We start from the raw sequence: 16,715 nt of genomic DNA, 5'->3' as shown, positions 1-16,715 counted from the left end.
CATTTAATTTGGTGCTCACAGCTTCAGAGGGTGGTTGAGCCCATTAGCATTATGGTGGAGAGCATGGCAGCAGACAGGCAGGCATGGTACTGGAGCAGTAGCTGAGAGCTTGCATGTTGAGACAACAACCACAAGACAGAGAGAAAAAGGTTCACTGGGAATGATGTGGGCTTTTGAATCTTCAAAGTCCATCCCCAGTGACACACCTCTTCTTCCCAAATAGTTCTATCAACTGTAGAACAAGCATTCAAATATATGTGCCCATAGAGGCCATACTCATTCCATTCACAATACCCTGTCTCAAACAAATAAAACATAAGTACAATATGGGCTTATTTCATCAAGCCATGAACGTAAGAGAACTCAAATGTAGGCCACAAAGTGACACACATTGACTGCTGTTTGCTGAAGTTCTCTTCTTGAGGGAGATATAAAATAACATGTACCTCTCTTTCTATGGCCAAAGTCACCCTGGAGAACCAATAAGTTCGTTAGGCTTACTTAAAAAGCAATGGGTCAGGGGTTATGAGCAAGTGTATAGATGGCCTTAAAGAAGCCACACTGGAAAGTCTGCAACCAACATGAATGATGCCTGTGTGGACAGGGCCTGTCTTTAGTTCTTCCCAGCCTTTATACTTCTGGTCCCAGCCTGAGACAACATGCAATTAGGGCAGAACCGCATACAGCTGATTAGAGAGAGTAGCTGGATCCTTGGGTGAGGGTCCTACATGCTTCCCTCCCCACATTTTATGGGAGAAGGTAAAAAAGCAATAGGTCAAGCTGTGATGATCTTTTGCAAGTGGGTGTAGCTGAACTCATGAAGATGGTGGCACTTTGGCTCTGAGGATATTCCTGTACAACACCAGCAACTGACAGAAAGCTTCTAAGTGGATAACACAAACTACCCCTGCAGATTAATAAGGAAAAAAAGACAACTTAACAAGATGGTTAAAGGGTTGAAAAGGAACTTTGCAGAAAAGGTATCCAAGTATAAAATAATCATGTGAAATAGGCTCAGTTTAGTTGTAATTGGCAAATTGTAAATTAAAAGAGAGCCTCCTACACAATTATCTGAACAGCTTAATTTAAAAAGCTGCAGTGTCTAATATGTAAAGAGGTACCTGTAGAAGCATAAATAGGCAGAGTCATTTGGAAGTAGTTTAGTATGATGTGCTGAGTCTAAGTGTTGGGGAAGTCTTATGTCAATAAAGCACTGTTGGTCCAATAGGAATCTAGATAAGTGGGACTAGGAGTCCAGGAGGACTCTGGGAAGGAGAAACACAAGAGAGTCGAGATGTAACGCCATGGGGTAGGAAGCCCGGAAACTTCTCTGGTAAGAGACATACTTAGATTAACAATTATGGGGTAATTACTTAAGTCAGAGCTAGCCAGTAAGAAACAAGCAAGGCCAACAGCTTCATAATTAATATAGCCTCCTGTGTGTTTATTTGGGACTGATGCGGCTCTAGAACCAGGCTGGCGGGAAGGCTTCTCTCAAAGAAAAAGCTTCTTTTTACACAGCCACCTTGTTTTTATTTATTAATTTATTTATTTTGGTGTTTTCCCAGACAGGGTTTCTCGGTATTGTTTTAGAGGCTGTCCTGGAACTCGCTCTGTAGACCAGGCTGGCCTCGTACTCACAGAGATCCTATGGACCTGTAGGAGCCATTTTTGTTCAAACCACCACACACATCAATAAAAAGGTAACTAATATAGGTGAGTGCATACATAAGTATGAAATTGCTATTCACACATTTGCTTTATCCCACTTCTGACACCATTATGTAATGAGAGGCTTTTTCCTGAGAGAAGCCTTCCCGCCAGCCTGGTTCTAGAGCCGCATCAGTCCCAAATAGGCACTATTTGGAGGTCTGGCCTTGCTGGAGTGGGCATGGCCTTGTTGGATGAAGTGTGTCACTGGGGGTGAGCTTTGAGGTTTCAGATGTTCAATCCAGGTCCAGAGTCTCACTCTTTTCCTGCTTCCAGATGATCCAGATGTTGAAACTTAAAAAATAATTTATTTAACTTTGTTTTATGTGCATTGGTGTGAAAGTAGTAGATCCCCTGGAACTGGAGTTACAGTTGTGAGCTGCTATGTGGATGCTGGGGGTTGAGCCCGGGTCCTCTGGAAGAGCAGTCAGTGCTCTTAACTGCCAAGCCACCTCTCCAGCCCCCAGATGTAGGAACTCTTTATTACCTCTCCAGCACTATGTCTGCCTGCACACTGCCATGCTTTCTGCCATGAAGATAGTGGACTAAATCTCTGAACTGGAAGCCATCCCCAATTAAATGTTCCCTTGTAAAAAAGAGTTGCTGTGGTCTCTCCACAGCAATAGAAACCCCAGCTAAGATACTGTGACAGAACACCATGGCCAAGGAAACTTATAGAAGGAAGGTTTTATTTGGCTACAGTTCCAGAGGGATAAGAGTCTGTCATGAAAAAAAAAAGATTCTGTTGTGGCTGGGAACATGGCAGTAAGCAGCAGCATGGGGATTGGAGCAGAAGCTGAGAGCTCACGTCTTGAACTGCAAGCATGAAGCAGGGAGAGGGAACTTGGAATTATGCACTTCTTTAAGGTCTCTAAGCCTCTCCTATCTCCAGTGACATACCTCCTCTTAATGGTGTAAATCTACTTAATGACTACATCTGCCTCCAATAAGGCCACACCTCCAAAATCTCCCAAACAGCACCATCAATTGGGAACAAGTATTTGAATCCCCAAGACTATGGAGGGCATTTGTCATCCAAACTATGTCTGGCTCTCATATCATCATGCAAAATTCATTTGGAACAACATCAAAAGTTCACTGTTTAAAAGTCCAAAGTCTTTTTTTGAGACTTAAGACACTTAAAAAGTTCTAATACTTTAAAGTCCAAACAAAGTCTTTTCTGAAACTCAAGACAATCTCTTAATTGTAACCTTCAGTAAAACCAAAAAGCGAATTACATACTTCAGTATACAAAGGTATAGAATATACATTATTATTTCAAAGTAGAGGAATAGGGACATGGTATGAAAATATAGAACCAAAGCAAGGTTGAAACCTATTGGGCAAACATCAAATCCTTCGTGCCTGATGTCTGGGACTTTAGTTTCAAAGTTCTTAGATGGCTCTGACCTTCTAGCTTTGCTGCCTGCAACATAGTCTCTCTCTTGGGCTGGTTCCACTATGTGTATGCAGCTCTCCGTGGTAGATGTCTCCCGGCTCTGGCATCTCCAGTATCTTGGAGTCTCCATTGTAACCCAGACTTCATTTTCATTGCTTCACACAACGGCATCTCACAGCCTCTTGACCTATCAGGGCCTTGGTGCAGGGATTCCCCTGCCACATGCTGCTTGACCTCAACAGCTCTCTGAAACCAAGGGGGATGAGTCCATGACTCATTCACCCTTGCATCCTTTGCGTCTCCAAAGCCAGTATCATGAGTACAACTGCTAAGTCTGGGTACCAGCTTGGGATGGACCCTCATCCTCTTGTATCACATCATCAACAGCTTTTGTTGTTGCTTTCTAGGAACAGAAACTCTATAGGCCTTTTCTTTTCACAAATTGGAAGCATAACAGGGTGGAGTCCTGGCCTAAGGGCACTCTTCCCTTTGTTACAGTATATAGCAGGCTTAATAGTGTAACTGCTTAATCATTGTATCTTCTCTTCTAGCATATTCTTTGACTGTAACATCACATTTCTAACACTTCCTTTCTCTAAATTGTACATTTTCTGCCCACTTGTTCTTTTTCATTGTAGATCTGCAAAAGCATTATCAATAGAAACCACATCATAGATTCAATGTTATGGGGTTTTGGAATTTTCTCTACCAAAGAAATTAATCCATGTATTAGTTATTTTTCTGTTGCTGTGATAAAACACCATGAGTAAGGCAACTTATGAAAAAAAGACTTTATTTGGGCTTAAAGTTTTATAGGGCTAAGAGTCCATCCATTAAGACCACATGGAGCTCTAAGGGTGCCCCAGGGTCATGTGGCTACCAGACACATGCTGATCTGAGAGTCCTGTGCTGTCACCTGGAGCCATAGTGTTGTCCAGGCCAAGGCTGCTGCTGAGGGTCATGTCTGGGTGTCTGAGTTGATGTTTGTGGCTCCTATTACCACCAAGAACTGTGAGGATGACTAGGGTCTGGTCAGCCACTTGAGACTATGTTAGTGTCCAAGGACCATACTGCTATTGGAGCCATGCTGATCTAGGTGGCTGGTGCTGCCATCTGTGGCCATGGAGATATCCAGGTACAATCTACTGCCTAGGGCCATGTCTGGGTCCATGGCCCTGCAGTGGCTGGCATCTGGGGGGGGGGTGTCTATGGCTCCTGTTACTACCAAAGGTTCTGCAGATGCCTAGGGTCCGGTCAGTCACCTGAGACCATATTGGTGCCTGAGAGTCATGCTGCCATAGGAGTTATATAGATCTGGGTGGTCCATGATACCATGGTAATGTCTGGACCTGAGCTGCTGCCAAAGGTGTGTGATGATGTCCTTGGCCTGTTAGCACAAGGGCTCATTGGAGCAATGCTGTATTTAGCTGGTTCTGCCCTTCACTGGCCCTGGGATAGCTGGCCCCATCCCTCGATAGATAATAGAGCAGGAGAGCTGGCCCTCCTCCCTCAGGGGAGAGCCCCCACACTTGGGAAGGATGGTCACACCCCTCACCACAGGCCTGCACCTCACCTGCACAGCACACTAGAGCTGACCCTGTAGTTGGGATGCAGATGAGTTGACCCTGAGGGTATGAGAACAGGAGCACTGACCCCATGCCCCCTCCTCTGCCATACTGTGGAATGGGTGAGAGAAAGGTGCCTTTCCTCCTACCCCATTACCTCCTGTAGCAGGGGAGAGAGTTGGTTCTGGAGTCATAAGAGTGGGAGAGCTAGCTCTGACCCTCACCAGCACACAGGAGAGCAAACTCTGCATCCCATCTGGGCAGCACACTAGAGCTAACCCTGTTGTCAGGGGTGCAGGTGAGCCAGCTCTGAGAGTATGACAGCCGAACCCCCCCCCATATGTCCCCTGCATTCAGGAGGGCTCTGCACTTTGCCTGGGCAAAACAGTGGAGCTGGCCCTGGCCCTTGCTACAGGTTGCATTGAGTGAACTAGCTGAGGCAATGTGGAGAGATTGCCTGTATAGTGACCATGAGGGAAAGCTGGTGAGCTGACTGGTTCAGCCTCACTCAGGCCCAGAACCAGGGCTATGAGTTTTTCCACCCCAACATCCACCAAATCTATGAACTGTTGAACATGTGAAGAGGATGAACCTACAGATCTAAAACGGCAGGATCTCCATGACACAGAACAACAGGATATCCAAGAGGAGCCCTAGTGACAGCCCGTTGTTGGTGATGTAGAGGAAGCCAGAGGCCTCGAGCCAGACCAATGACTTGAGGCAATGCCAGTAAGGATGAATGGACTAAAGGGTAAACTGTGTGACTCAACGGACCACACTATAGCTTCCACAACTTATACTTTTTTGTTGTGTTGTTTGATTTTTCTTTTAAATTTGGTTTTGATATTGGGGGGAGGTTGAAAGGGCAGAGGGCAGATGCAAGCAGATGGGGAGATAAGCAGAATCAGAATGCATGATGTGAAATCCACAAAGAATGAATGAAAGTTTAAAAAAAGAAGAAGAAAGAGGAAAAAGGATCCATCAAGGCAGGGAAGCATGGCAGTGACAAACAAAGAATGTTGGCTGGAATAGAAAGCCAAGGGCATGAAGCACTGTAAACTCAAAATGGTGCAAATACTTAAACCCTCAAAAACTGCCCCCAGTGACCTACTTACTTCACTGAAGCCACTGTCTTAGGATTTTTTGTTATGAAGAGACACCATGACCACAGCAACTCTTACAAAGGAAAACATTTAATTGGAACTGGCTTATAGTTCATTATCATCATGGGGGGAAACATGGTGGTATTGTGCAGGCAGACACGGTGCTGGAGAGGTAGCTGAGAGTGCTACATCTGGATCTTTAGGCAACAGGAAGTGACAGTGACACATTAGCTAGGTTTGAGCTTCTGAGACCTCAAAGCCTACTCCCTAGTGACACACCCCCTCCAACAAAGCCATACCTACCTCAAGGTCACATCTCCTAATAGTGCCATTCTCTATGGGCCTTTAGGGGCCATTTTTATTCAAACTACCACAGCTACACCTCCTAAATATGCCCAGACATAGCTAGTGTCTTGGTACCAAATATTCAAATGCCTGAGGCCACGGGGGACATTCTTATTCAAACAACCACAGTCCACTGCCTTTTAGTTCAGCCTCCAGTAAGTTCTCAGGAAAAGGTCAGAAGACAGCCAGATTCTTTTTTATTTTATTTTTAAATTTAAATTAGAAACAAGGTTTCTTCACAGCAATCCCAGCTTCTTCTTCCTCTCCCTCCCCTTCTCCTATACCCCCTCACCAGCCCCCCTTCTCCCCTCCCCCAATCCCCACGCCTTTCCCCAGGGAGGGTGAGGCCCTCTGTGTGGGATATCTATAGACTGTCATTTCATCCAGGGCAGGGCCTAGGCCCTCCCCCAAGAGTCCAGGCTGAGAGAGCATCTCTCATTGTGGGATGGGCACCCAAAGACCATTTGTATGCCAGGAATAAATACTGATCTACTACCCAAGGCCCCATAGATTGCCTAGGCCTCATCGCTGACACCCACATTCAGGGGGTCTATATCAGTCCTATGCTGGATTCCCAGCCATCAGTCTGGGATTCAAGAGCTCCCCCTTGTTCAGGTCAGCTGTTTCTGTGGATTAAACAAGCCCAGTCTTGACCCCTATGCTCATCCGTCCTCCTTTTCTGTCACTGGGTTCCTTGAATTCAGCTCAGTGTTTAGCTGTGTGTGTCTGCCTCTGCTTCCATCAGTCATTGGTTGAAGGTTCTGTTTCCTAGACTCTCTGGCAGTGGAATTGTAGGCTGGCACTCCCCTGATCCATGTCTAAAATCCATATATGAGCAAGTACATATCATGTTTGCCTTTTTGTAACTGGGTTACCTCACTCAGGATGGTTTCTTCTAGTGCCATTCATTTGCCTGCAAATTTCAAGATTCCATTGTTTTTTTTCTGCTGAATAGTACTCCATTGTGTAAATGTACCACATTTTCTCTATCCAGTTGAGGGGCATCTAGGTTGCTTCAAGGTTCTGGCTATTACAAATAATCCTGCTATGAATACAGTGGAGCAGATGTCTTTGTTGTATGAATATTCATCTTTTGGGTATATGCCTAAGAGTGGAATTGCTGGATATTGTGGTAGGCTGATTCCCATTTTCCTGAAGAATCTCCATACTGCTTTCCAAAGTGACAGCCAGATTCTTTTGCAATGTATCACAGGAACAATCACTATAGTAGCAGTTGCTATTAAAGTCCTTTTCTTCCTTCTGAAATTTCTTGAGCAAGACCTCTACAGTTTGCTTTGCTCTCAGCACTACTGTCTTACATGCTCTTGCTAGAAGAAATGTTGCTTATAGCATTCAACCATTTATCAAAGTTCCAAAGTTCCACCATATAACAGCAAGGTCAGGTTCCTTATTAATACCCCACTCCTTGTACTAACTTCTGTATTAATCACTACTTTGTTGCTGTGATAAAATACCATGACCAAGGTAACTTACCAAAGGAAGAGTTTATCTAAGTTTATGGTTCTAGAGGGATAAGAGTTCACCATGTCGAAGAAGCATAGCAGTAAACAGCAGACAGGGAGGCAGAAACGGGAACCTGAGAGCTCACATCCTCAACTACAAGAACAAAGCAGAAAGAAGAATATGGAGTTAGAGCCAGGCTTTAAGCTCCCAAATCTCACCACCAGTCACATACTTCCATTAGCAAAGCTGCCCCAACTAAACCTCCACAAACAGGGCCACCAAGAGGGGACCAAGTATTCAAATCCCTGAGCCTATGCAGGCATTTCTCATTCAAATGATGACAGTGTTTATCGTGTTTCAAGTTGAAGTTTCTCTTCCTATTTCTCAGCATCCACAATGAATCTCAGTCTTCTTCTTTTTCTTGTTTTTGGTGGGGAAGCTAGTGACAAGGCCCATATTAAAAAAGCTAGAGAAGAATTACTTTTTTCTATCTTCAGCTGCAAAAGTTTCCTGACAACTCCATTTTCTACTTCATTTTTCACTGGTGCTAGCTGTTTCCTAGGAAGCATCTTCCACAGGAAAGAATTGCATAATCTTCCTGAAATATTGACCTTTGAGGAATGATCGCTCAGATCTTGGGGGTTACACCTAATATATCCTCACAGAGATGAAGAACTTCATTCTGCCTGCTATTTCACCATTGGTGACAGGCTTCAAGGGCTTGCAATAAATTCGACATGAGCCCTGATAGAGGCTACAGAGACAATTAGGAACATTAGTAAGCTCGTAAAAATAATTGGGAAAATTCTTCTAAAAATGATGTTGGCCATATGTTCAGATGTAGTCTAGTGACTAATAAATTTTCCTTGATCTTCTGTTCTTTTAAGATCTCATTTTTATAGAGAGAGCAATGAAAGCAATTACCCTCACAGTCAGGTTTGTAACTATTGAGAGGGAGGTAGGGAGCTCTGGCTGGGAAGGAAGAATGAGTTCAAGACTTTGGTGGTGGTGTCGTGTTTTGTTTCTTGACCTGGGTGTGGTTACATGGTATTAGCTTATTAATCACTATTCATTAAACTATACTTTTATGTTCTGCATGAAGTAGCTTTGCCCTATACATGGTGGGTATCTTTCCAGCTCCTCAGTGAATGTCAGAAGCCAAAAATTAGTACTGAGCCCTGCATATGATTTTTTCTATATAGACATACTTAATTATAATACAGCAAAGTTATAATAATGTACTGTAATAAAAGTAAAGTGGATGTGGTTTTATCTTATTAGAGGGAATCAAATATTAGTATATTTCAAGTTATACTACCATCTACACAAGCAGATATAATATAGATGTGTTTGCCTGCTGTATTAATTTTTACCATGTCTGTGCAGTACCAGTGGAGGCCAGAAGAGGGTGTTGGCTCCCTTGGAACTGGAACTATGTATAGTTGTGAGCTACCATGTAGGTGCTGGGAGCCAGTTCTGGATCTTTGCAAGTGCAGCAAGTGCTCTTAAACTGCTGAGCCAGCGTTCCAGCTTCAATGTTAGTATTGTTGAACCACAGTTGATGTAAGTAATTAAAATTGTCAAAAGCAAAGCCACAAATGGGTGGGGGATGTGCTTTGCTGCATTTCACAGTATCAGTGGCTTTAAGAGCCGGGCGGTGGTGGTGCACGCCTTTAATCCCAGCACTTAGGAGGCAGAGGCAGGCGGATCTCTGTGAGTTCGAGGCCAGGCTGGACCGACAACCTCCAAAACAATACAGAGAAACCCTGTCTCGTAAAAACCAAAAAAAAAAAAAAATGGCTTTAAGAGAGATCTGGAGACAAGATTCAATTTGTCTCATAGTTATCTATCTTAAAGAGATACAATGGTGAAGGTTCCTCTAAGACCCTGGAAAAAAATTTTGACTTCCAGAATCAGCTTTGTGAAGAATAAGGAGTGAGGGTTTTCTTGACATTTGGATGTTTGTTGAAGAAAGAATGTATAACCCCAACCCAGAATAATAATGAAAAGAGAGACCATGAATTAGAAAGAGAGCAAGGAAGGGTATGTGGGAAGGTTTGGAGAATGGGAGGAAAGGAGGAAATAATGTAATTATATTATAATCTCAAAAGATAGATAATTTAAAATAAAAATTAAAAGCAAAAAATGAGGAAAACCTAAGAGTGTAAAAAATTCAATCACAGAAAGACAAGCAGGGTATATACTCACTCATTTATGGATATTAGACATAGAGCAAAGGACTACCAGCCTACAATCCACACCACCAGAAAAACTAGGAAACAAGGAAGACCCCAAGAGAAGAACACATGATGCCCCAAAGAAGGGGATAGGGACAAGAACCCCTGAGCAAATTGGGAGCATGGTGGGAGAGGGAGGTGGGAAGGGGAGAGGGGGAGAAGGGGAGAGGGGGAGAAGGGGAGAGGGAAGTGGGAAGGGGAGAGGGGGAGAAGGGGAGAGGGGGAGAAGGGGAGGGAGGAGGCAAACAGGAGGACTGAGACAGGGGAGGAATAGAGGAGTGCAAGAAAGGAAATGCCTTGATAGAGGGACCAGTATAGGTTTGGAGGGAGGTCTGGCACAGGGGAAATGTTACAGGATCCACAAGGATGATCCCAACTAAGAATCTAGGCAGTGGTGGAGAGGCTGCCTTGGATGCCCTTCCCCTATAATGAGATTGATGACTACTTGGGTTGCCATTCCTAGAGCCTTCATCCAGTAGCTGACTGAAGCAGAAACAAGCAGCCATAGCTAAACACTGAGCCATACTTAGTGGAGAGGGAGGAGAGATGAGCAAAGCAGCCAAGACCTTGCTGGAGAAACCCGCAGAAACAGTTGACCTGACCTAGTGAGAGCACGGAGACCCTAGTTGTAAAAATGGTGAACCAGCATTGGACCGAATCAAGTCCTCTGAATGTCGGTGCCAGCTAGGAGGCCAGGGCCGTCTATGGGACCTCTAACAGTGGAGTCAGTGTTTATCCCTAGAGTGCAAATGGACTTTGGGAGCCCATTCCCTATGGAGGAATACTATTGCAGTCCAGATATGGGAAGGAGGGCCTGAGCCCTCCCCCAAATGATGTGATAGACTTTGATGGTCCCCTGTGGAGGGCCCCTCACTATCCCTGGGGAGTGGGTAGGGGGTGGGTTGGAGGGTTGGTGGGGAGCATGGGAGAATGGGAGGGCAAGGGAAAGGGGGGGATTGATATGTAAATAAGAGTGCTTCCAAAATAAAAAAGTATTAAAAAATTGACACATGTGGTTCAGCTGTATGACAAGAAAATATGGATGTGAAAATGAACACCTGAAATGGAAACAGTTACAATGGGAAATTTTGAAAATGGGAAATTAAAATATCTTGTGTTTTTGTTTTGTTTTGTTTTTTTTAAAGAAAGAACGTATACCATCTTGTGGCTAAAAATCTATGTCTAGAAATGTTCTTCACAGAGTGGAAAGCAGGACCTGCTGTACACAGTAGGGTTGATGGACAGTGTCTTCAGTGAACCTAGGACTTAGTCACTAACAGGATGGTCCTAGAATTTGATGTCTTCCATTAACATTTTATTGAGAATCAAGTTTATGGTTTCTCATAATTCACATAGGAAGCAGTATTCCCTTTTTTTCTCCCTCCCTCCCTTCTTCTCTCTCTCTCTCCCTTCCTTCCTTCCTCCTTCCTTCCTTCCTTCCTTTCTTCCTTCCTTCCTTCCTTCCTTCCTTCCTTCCTCTCTACATTTATTTAGTATATGCAGGATTGCTCACCAAGTGGTCACTTCATTTGGCATATCACAGTAAAATAATGGCAATGGTATCTACTGATATCGAAAATTTATAGTGCCACCTGCTCCTCCAAAAAATTTACAGGAGTTAACAAGTGTGGCACATGAATGCACAAATAGACCCAGGAGACTGTTTCAGGATGGAGAGGATGAACAGCCACATGGACCAGAGTTACTTATCCAATTTATCTGATGTTCCTGTCCTGTCTGTGGGCATCATGAGGCAAATGCTTATAAAACTTTCACCAGGCTAATCATCCAAGGACTGAATGTCAAAGCACAATGAAGCATTTGGGGGTCTTCCTGAGTTTTATGGTGTCTAAACACCAAGGGATTTAGGAGAGAGACATCACTTACAAAATTAACTAGGAAATTTCGAACAGCAGCTGTGGTAGGCAAATGAATGGTCAAAGTGTTGCTGCGTGTACCCACTGACATGAGGGTAGAAACAACTGTGACATGGAAGGGTATGTGTTGGGGTCAACAAGGGAAAACATTTCACACAGAACCAAGTTTCTTGGTGAAATGTTATTTGATAAATTAAAAAAACTCTAAAGTGGAAAATTTTCTAGAACAGAATGGTGTAAGGTCACAAGGTGGGTGAAATTGAAGAGACACGAGTCTTCGGCACTATTCAAGACATATTTCATGATCAGATAATTCTACAGTTTTTCTTTTTTCTACCCATTTTCCTCTTCTTACTTTTTTTTGAAGTGGAAAGAAGCCTTTAATCCCAGCACTCAGAAGGCAGAGGACGATAGGTGTCTGTGAGTTCAAAATCAGCCTGGTCTATGTAGTGAGTTCCATGTCAGCCAGTAGCTACACAGTGAGACCTTGGGCTAAAATTAAAATCCATTTAATTATTTTTGCAGTGTTGGGGATGTAATCCAGGGCCTCTCATGTGCCTTATAAGGCTTAGCTTTACTCTTTCTCTGTGACTGTGTTCACAACAGTCTCTATTTAATGCTCTCGTTTGCCAGTACAATATCTAATTTTGGCTGGGCTATGTAGGGAGCCAGGTGGAGACAAACAGATAAACCAGAAATCCCTAGATAGGGAAAGTGGACACAAAGGAGTAGAAGGAAAGAAAAGAAATAAACTAATTAAATGGTTAGATTTACAGCAAATAAACAAAACAAGAAACCACAAGAGAATGTGAATTCACTACAAATAAAATTATTATGATTTTTTTTGTGGAAGAAGCTGCCAAAGACAGTAAAGCAAATATGCTTACACTGAATGTAGGAGTAAAATTCATAAAGAGGAACAAATATGAATGAAACGAAGCAGATATGAAATGGGAACAGGTAAACATGAAAAAATTTAATTAGGTATGTGAAAACAAAATATTTACATAATTGAAATGGAAAATCAAATCACCGAGATGCACAATAGATTGGACACAAAAAGAAGCAGTCAATTTAGAGACAGATGTGGCTCAGCTGTAAAGAATTTGCGTAGTGTATGTTAAGCCCTGGGTTTGATCTCCAGCCCTGAAAGAGAGAGGAGGTAATGAGAAAGGGAGAGAGAGAAGAGAAGGTGGGAGAGAGGAGAGGGAGTGGGGGCAGGCAGAGACAGAAAGAGAAAATGAATTCTGAGGCATTCACTTAGAACACACCATGAGGGGTAAAATGAGAAGGAACAGAAACAAGAAGCTAAGAGACACTGACATAATGAGAGGGTCTGAAGTATCCAATGGGCATTCTGGAATAAGAAAGGGGAGGGGATGGCAGAGAAGAAAGATGTAAGTAAAGATGGCGGACAGTCTCCTACAGTTGAAACACTTCCCAAGTTCAGATGACAAAAACCACACTTTCATTACTGAGTAGAACAAAGTAAACTACAAGAAAACATACAATAGTAAGTGTGCAGAAAGTCAATAAATCCAGAGTTTTAAAATGACTAGACGGAGAAATGTTTTTATTTAATTTATTATTATTATTATTATTGTTATTTTTTGAGACAAAGTCTTATTATATAGCTCTGACTGTCCTGGAACTCACTCTGTAGACCAGGCTTGTCTTGAGCTCACAGAGATCTGCCTGCCTCTGCTTCCCAAGTTCTTGGATTAAAGGTGTGTACCACCTCCACAAGGCCTGACTCTCTTTTTAAAAAGAGGAAATTAGAATGTTAATTACAAAACAACTGAGAAACAAATGACAGTGAATTTTATCTGAAAGGCATACCGCCAAGGCAAGCCTGACAAGCAAATATGTAGCTAAAAGTGTATTTGTTATGATTAATTAAGAACTGTTGTATTTAGCTAGACACTAGAAATGGACGAGAGAAGAGCCTCCTTACTTCTGCTTCCACAGACACAACAGTGGAGTTTCATCTACTAAGGTGACCCACTGTTTTGGTTGGTCTGGAGTGGACAGTTACAGGTTCATCCTACCCTTAGTCATCAAAGAACAGATAATCCTAATTCAATGTAAACAAGATTAGACAAAGAAAGACACTAACCCTTTCTTTTTTGTTCAGACAATCACCATCTTAATGCTGTAACCAGAAGAGAAAATTATTAACCAGGGACACTTTTCATGACATGTGCAAAAATTCTAGAAAATAATTGTCAAGTCAACTCAGAAGTATTAAAGAAAGATGGGGGCTAGAGAGATAGCTTAGCGGTTAAGAGTACTTACTGTTCTTCCAGAGGCCTCGAGTTCAATTCCCAGCAACCACATGGCAGCTCACAACTGTCTGTACCTCTAGTTACAGGTGATCTGATACCTTCACCCCAATGCATATAAGGCTTAAATAAAATTATTAAAAAAAAGAAAGATAGGATCAAATTTATTCCTGGACTGTGAGGATCCTTTAGATATATATTAATATGATGTATCTCATTAACAGACAGAAGACATTATGACCTTCTTCAAAGATGATCTATTAAACCCAATACAAGTTGGGGGTGTATCCATGGCTGTTTGGGAGGCTGAGGCAGGGGGATAGTTTGAGCTCAAATGTTAGTGGCTATTCTACTCAGTTCAGCAAGATCTCAGCTCAAAAAACCGGAACAGAAACAGGAGGTGGTGGTGCACGCCTGTAATCCCAGGAGGCAGAGGCAGGTGGATCTTTGAGTTTGAATCCAACCTGGTCTACAGGAGAGAGTTCCAGGACAGCCAAGGCTACACAGAGACACCCTGTCTTGGAAAAAAACCCCACAAAACCAACCAACCAAACACATAAACAAAAATACAAACAAAAGAACAACTCAGACTTCTGGTTTCCTTCTCCACAGAGTGGGAGCTGTCACTGCTGCCCTCACAGTAGAACATGGAAGCTCACTGTCTGTTCCAGATTTAGCAGAGGGTCCAGGCCAGAGTTCAAACTGTGTGTCTCAGTATCCCATCTCTGCTTAAGGAAATGCCAGAAACTGGAGTGTTTAACACTAGCATGAGGCAGCTGCACCTCTTCAAATGCTCAGTGGAAGACTCTTTGCTGGTGTAGTGGTATTCCCATCATCTCAACCTCCATCTTCACATGGTTTCCCTTCTGGTGTGTGTGCCCCTTATAGCCTTTCCAACCTATTATGGCTTTAACTTAATTACATCGCTGAAGTCCTTATTTCCAAATATGGTCATATGGTGATGTTCTGGGTGAACACATATCTGGGAGAATAAGTTTCAACCTATCACACACACACACACACACACACACACACACACTACCACCACCAACAACAACAAAGCAATACACAAAGCCTGGATGAACAGGTGAGCACAGAGAATCTCAGTCTATTGAATCAGTCTAATGATTACTCCTAGACTGCTGGAGTGGAGGGTGGACTAGCTTTATACCTGAAGGCTCTTGGCAGGTGCAGGCTTGGCAGGGCCTGCTTCCATGAACTTTTCCTCTAGAGGCTCCAAGAGGCTCTCATGATAAAGACCTGAGAAAAGTACTCTGCGTCTGCCAGGGAATGACAAGCATTCCCTTGGGATTCAACCACAGTTGTATATTCTCCACAATGAAGGCTTTTCCTCAGGGCACAGCTTTATTCAAACCTTGTCCAAGCTATGGGACAGGGAACTAGACAACTGGAGCTCATGTTAGACGTTCTGCCTCACATAGTGGTTGTGGATGTGGGGTGGGTGCTAGGAAACTCTATAGGTTACAGTAAAAGGGTCCACTGTAAACATGGAGATTTAATCTTAGGGCTATAGACTGCTTCTCCCAATGTAATGCCTTACTGCCATATCAACAGGGCTCTAGTATACTACCTGGATTATAAGTGAGAGGGACAAGATACTTTAAGGAGTTTCTAGGGAAATTTAGATTGCAAAGGAGACAAAGAATAGCACTAAAGGAAACTGAAGCTGCTGACACTCACAGCTCCAGTCAACATTAAACACAGCCCGAGTCCTACCTAAATAAACCCTCATGCTAAACAGTGTTTACTTCAGTTCCTATTACCCAATGCATTTGGTCTGGTATTCATAAAAAAAATTACAAAGCATACATAGTAACCAGTAGGAGTACAACAAAATCCTTTAGGCTGGGGCTGAAGAGATTGTGCAGTGGTTAAGAGCATTGGCTTTCCCCCATAGGATCCAGGTTCAATTCCCAGCACCCACATGGCAGCTCACAGCTGCTGTACCTCCAGTTCCAGAGGGATCTGACACCTTCACATCAATGCACATAAAACAAAGCTAGGTAAACAAATTATTTTTTAAAAATATCCCTGAGGCAATTAGGACAAAGATGAGTTTATTTAACTCATAATTCCGGAGTTTCCTGTCCAAGATGGGGCAGCCTGTTGATTCAGGCCTCTGGTGAGCGTCCTGGATAGCACTGGAAGGGAGCACTTGTCAGAGTAAATAGTTCACTAATGATCCAGGAAGCAGAGAGACCACAAAACTAGACTGCATGCTTCTCTTTGTGGACATACCCTCCATGACCTAAGGACTCAATGATACGCCCCAGGAGTATCATGCTGAGGACCCAGAGTCTAACTCACAGATCTCTAGAGGACACACTTCACATTTAAAGCAGGTCAGCATGCTAAAGGGAAAGAAATTACACAGGCTGAAGGGCAAAGCAAGCATTGGAAGCAAACACAGATTCGGCAGCTTGGGATGATTAAATAATGATTTGACTTAAAATGAGTGTGATTATTGTGCTAAGGGATCTGCTAGCAAAGCGGACAACATGAAGAACAAATGGGTAATACAAGCAGAGAGCTGGAAACTCCATCTAAAGGAAATTCTAGAAATGAAAAAGCCCATTATGATAGACACGAGCAATGTCTTTTACTGACTCATCTCGAGAGTTCTACAGCACAGACTGAAGCTTCAAACTATGGACTCTGCTTAATACGGTATGACCATTGGTTCATCAATTGCAACAAATGCAGGATGTTAGT

Source organism: Mesocricetus auratus, unplaced genomic scaffold (genome assembly GCF_017639785.1).
Source record: "Mesocricetus auratus isolate SY011 unplaced genomic scaffold, BCM_Maur_2.0 Super-Scaffold_15014, whole genome shotgun sequence".
Lineage (NCBI taxonomy): Eukaryota > Metazoa > Chordata > Mammalia > Rodentia > Cricetidae > Mesocricetus > Mesocricetus auratus.
Note: the sequence above shows the minus strand (reverse complement) of the source record.